At 48.4% G+C, this 4384-nt stretch overlaps 1 pseudogene; it reads right to left on the bottom strand.

The window, feature by feature from the left end:
• Positions 1–3363: 3363 nt before the first annotated feature.
• On the bottom strand, positions 3364–3975 carry LOC146405929 (cytochrome c oxidase subunit 7C, mitochondrial pseudogene; annotated as a pseudogene).
• Positions 3976–4384: the final 409 nt, after the last annotated feature.

The raw sequence follows: 4384 nt of genomic DNA, 5'->3' as shown, positions 1-4384 counted from the left end.
CCACTGAGCAAGGCCAGGGATGGAACCCTCATCCTCATGGATATTAGTTGGGTTCGTTACTGCTGAGCCGTGACAGAACTGCCCTGAACACTCTTTCCAGAAGCCCCCCGCCAACAGCCCTCCTCTCCATCCCTCCCCAGTAGAAGAGCCTCTCTCCCATTTGACCCAGACTGGCAGGCAGGTTCCAACCACCAGACATCACTCTTCCCTGGATAGAAAACTAGAAATCATTTGGCTAACACAGGAAATTCATCCCTGCAAAATTGTGGAGACTCAAAATCCACTGAGTCACAGCGGTACTGAACCCTTTTCACACCAAACCACAAAATCCCATCAGACACATGACTGACACAACTTCACCGTTTAAAGATAAGCTGTCACAACGGAGTTCACAGAAACGAGAGTCCAGGAAAACCGTCCTTATCTGCAGTTGACGGTCTTAATCTGACTGGGCAGTGAGTGAAATTATCCACAAACAGTAATTCTCCAGAGAAGGCCTCTAAGGACCTGAGCGAAGCAACCAAAGAGATATTGTTCCCCAGGCAGAGAAGCTAAACAGAAAAAGTTCAGCCACGGAGTTCCCTTTGTGGCTCAGCAGTAACGAATCCAACTCGTATCCAGGAGGACTCGGGTTGGATCCCTGGCCTCGATCCGTGGGTTAAGGACCTGGCGTTGCTGTGAGCTGTGGTGTACATCACAGATGCAGCTTGGATCCTGCGTTGCTGTGGCTGTGGTGTAGGCCGGCAGCTGCAGCTCTGATTCGACCCCTAGCCTGGGCACTTCCATATGCCGCAGGTGTGGCCCTAAAACAAAATAGAAAGAAAGAAGAAGTCCAGTCACTAATGAGGGCATGGCTCTCCTTAGCAGTATGAAAAGGATTCAAGCTTTCTAGGGTTAAATAAACTGCTTCCCAGGCCCATTCTTTCTCTTTCTGTTTTTCAACTGAAGTCTTCAGAGAGCAGCGGGTCACTCTTATCTGGGAACTCAGATGTGACTGTCACACAATGACCACCTGAAAGCAATGGAGGCTCCTGCCAGATCAATAAAACTGAAGCTCTTTGATGGTATCCAGAGGCCGGTACCTCCTCACCCCTCCGTCTTTGTTCACGCCACCAACTCGGCCTGCGGCTTTGCCCGCCTCTCTTCCTATTGAATTCCCACCTCTTCTTCAAGGCCCAGCTCAGATTCCACCCCATTCGGCGGCGATCTTTCTCACAGCTCTGAATTCCGATAGGGCTTTCGACCCAGGCCCTGGATTTGATATCTGCCATGGATTGAGTTATGCGGCTTTCAATGAAGTCCGGTTTCTCTGGCTGTTTAATTTCTCTGCAATCCTGCTGTCTCTTAGCATTCAACCCTCTTAGGTCAGTGAGGTAAATATAAATAGTGCTTGATAAATCCATCTTTACTGATTGGATTAGAATAGTAACGAAGGCGTTCCTGTTACGGCTCAGCAGATTAAGGATCCGACGTCGGGGCTGTGAGGATGCGGTTCAATTCCTGGCCGCACTTGGTGGGTTAAGGATCTGGCGTTGCCACAAGAGGCAGTGGAGGTGACGGATGCAGTTCGGGTCCTGTGTTGGCACGGCTGTGGCGTGGGCCGGCAGCCGCAGCTCCGATTTTCTTGGCCTGGGAAATTTCATATGCTGCAGGTGCGACCATAAAAAAAAAAAAGAAAAAAAATAGTAATGAAGTGTAGGCTGGTTTCTACAAAATATAACAAACGCTTTATATAGGTTTATTGCACTGTTGAAGGACAAAGGTTTAAGCTGATGAACCACAAAGAACCTTAAGTATTAAAGAAAGATTCAATCCAACATACTATATATACATAAGGGAGAAATGGATGCAGATATTTGAGAAAGATTTTGCGAAACAAGAGTTGAAATAAATTGGGTTTGTTCAAATTCTAGTCTTGGATTTGGGATAGCCTTACCAAATGTCTGTACGCTGGCACTTCCCCAATCCTGGGCCTTGCTGAACTGAGACAGGAGTTAAGCTACAGCACTTGCAGCAAGTGTAGATGGAGGGAGAGCTCTGAGTGTGGTACAGAAGGACCAGGGTCCAAACGCCAAGTTCAAGATTCAAGGTTAATCTAGAAAATGGAAACCCAAAGGGAGGGAAGCATGTCACGTATGGAATAGTTCAAGGCAACTATTTCAAGATTGATTTTCTTTGTCTTTTTTTTTTTTTTTTTTTTTTGCTTTTTAGGACCTTACCCACAGCGTATGGAGGTTCCCAGGTCGAATCAGAGCTACAGCTGCCGGCCTAGGCCACAGCCACAGCAACTCGGGATCCAAGCCATATCTGCGACCTACACCACAGCTCACAGCAACGCCAGATCCTTAACCCACTGAGCCAGGCCACCGATCTAACCCACATCCTCATGGATACCCATAGAATTTGTTTCTGCTGCACCACGATGGGAACTCTTTTTTTTTTTTTTAAGGTCACACCTATGGCACATGGAAGTTCCCAGGCTAGGGATCAAGTCGGAGCTACAGCAGCTACTGGCCTACACCCCAGCCACAGCAATGGGGTATCTGAGCCACATCTGTGACCTACACCACAGCTCATGGCAACACCAGATCCTTAACCCACAGAGTGAAGCCAGGGAGCAAACCCTTGTCCTCAGGGATACAAAGCAGGTGCTTAACCTGATTAGCCACAACAGGAACTCCTCGAAATTAAACTTTTAAACAGCAGGAAAATTCTGCCCAAACTCTTTTTTTTTTTTTGTCTTTTTGCTATTTCTTGGGCCGCCCTGCAGCACATGGAGGTTCCCAGGCTAGGGGTCCAATTGGAGCTGCAGCCATTGGCCTACGCCAGAGCCACAGCAACTCGGGATCCGAGCCGCATCTGCGACCTACACCACAGCTCACGGCAACGTCGGAGCCTCAACCCACTGAGCAAGGCCAGGGATCAAACCCACAACCTCATGGTTCCTAGTCGGATTCATTAACTACTGCGCCACGACGGGAACTCCCCCAAACTCTTTATTGTGGTGCCTGGGACATGATTTAGGGATAAAAGCAGAGATGTCAAATAACCATACAAGGCTGGGCAGTGATTCTCAAGTGTTAAGACTCAAGGAACCAGAAAGTGAGCCCCTGTCTTGGTCGGTATTCACATTCTCCCAACCTGTGGCTGTGCTCCACAGCTCCTGTATTCCCTGTGCAGGCAGAGCATTCTCATGCCCCCCACCCCATACTTCAGAGAAGAGGCATTACGGATTCGTGCCATAATTTTTATTCACAAACATATCCAGTATGTTGGGTTCAAGAATCTGATCCTTTTTTTTTTTTTTTTTTTTTGAGAGAGAGAGAGACTACACCTCTTATAATGCTTCTCTTCATAGCTGTCTCATGGATCATTTTCTTTAAGCAGTTGGTGTCTTACTAGAAAGAAAGGTGCAGCAAATCCGCATCCAAAGTACAAAGTCATCAGGGGTTCCCTTCATGGCTCAGTGGTTAACACATCCGACTAGGAACCATGAGGTTGCAGGTTCGATCCCTGGCCTTGCTCAGTGGGTTAAGGATCTGGCATTGCTGTGAGCTGTGGTGTAGATGGCAGACCCAGCTCAGATCCCTCGTTGCCGTGGCTGTGGGGTAGGCCGGCAGCAGTAGCTCTGATTCGACCCCTAGCCTGGGAACTTCTATAGGCTGCGGGTGTGACCCTGGAAAAAGACCAAAAAAAAAGGACAAAGTCATCATGGCTGGTAACCGCCACTTGTTTTCCACTGAAAAGGGCAAATTCTTCCCGGGAGCCCCCTCGTCGTGGCTCCTCCAGACCACGTATGTTGTGAACCTCTGGACTCTGCCCCAACACGGCGCTGCTGGAAAATCTTCGAAAGGCGCAGAGGCTGAAGGTGGGAGAAGTGGTGATGGCACAACAAACCCTCCTTTCCTCACCACCTTCTTCCCTGAGCGCCAGAACGCTCTCGTTTTTTCTTGGTGTATCTCCAGGGTGCAGCATCGTGCCTGGAAGCTGCGAGGGGCTCCTTAGTGATGTATTTACCTCTAAACTTAGTTGCATTGTTCACAGTAATATGTGTAGTACCTAAAACAGTGCCTGACACAGAAGAGACCCAATAAATATTCGCCAAACGAACAGGAATGAATGAATTGGTGAACGGATGCTTGTCTGCGTGCCGCACCCTCTCCTGGTGTTGGGAGACATAAGCGTTCCCTCTGACATTTAAAGGCATTCAATTATTGTCATCTATTTTATTCGCGCTCTCGGGCAGTGTCTGGGAGGGATGAGGACATCACTAAACAGAGGTGCATGTGGTATAATCACTGAGTCATCTAAGACCACACGCCCCCAGATGATCTAGGTCTAGTGCTACAAACAATTAAGTAAAAGACTATCCAGGGAGTTCCCA

This window comes from Sus scrofa, chromosome 1, assembly GCF_054392235.1.
Source record: "Sus scrofa isolate SSC_HxYL_T2T_F1_AM1 chromosome 1, Sscrofa_HxYL_maternal_Yorkshire_Landrace_v2.0, whole genome shotgun sequence".
NCBI classification, from domain to species: Eukaryota; Metazoa; Chordata; class Mammalia; order Artiodactyla; family Suidae; genus Sus; species Sus scrofa.
Note: the sequence above shows the minus strand (reverse complement) of the source record. Positions and strands in the feature narration are given on the sequence as shown.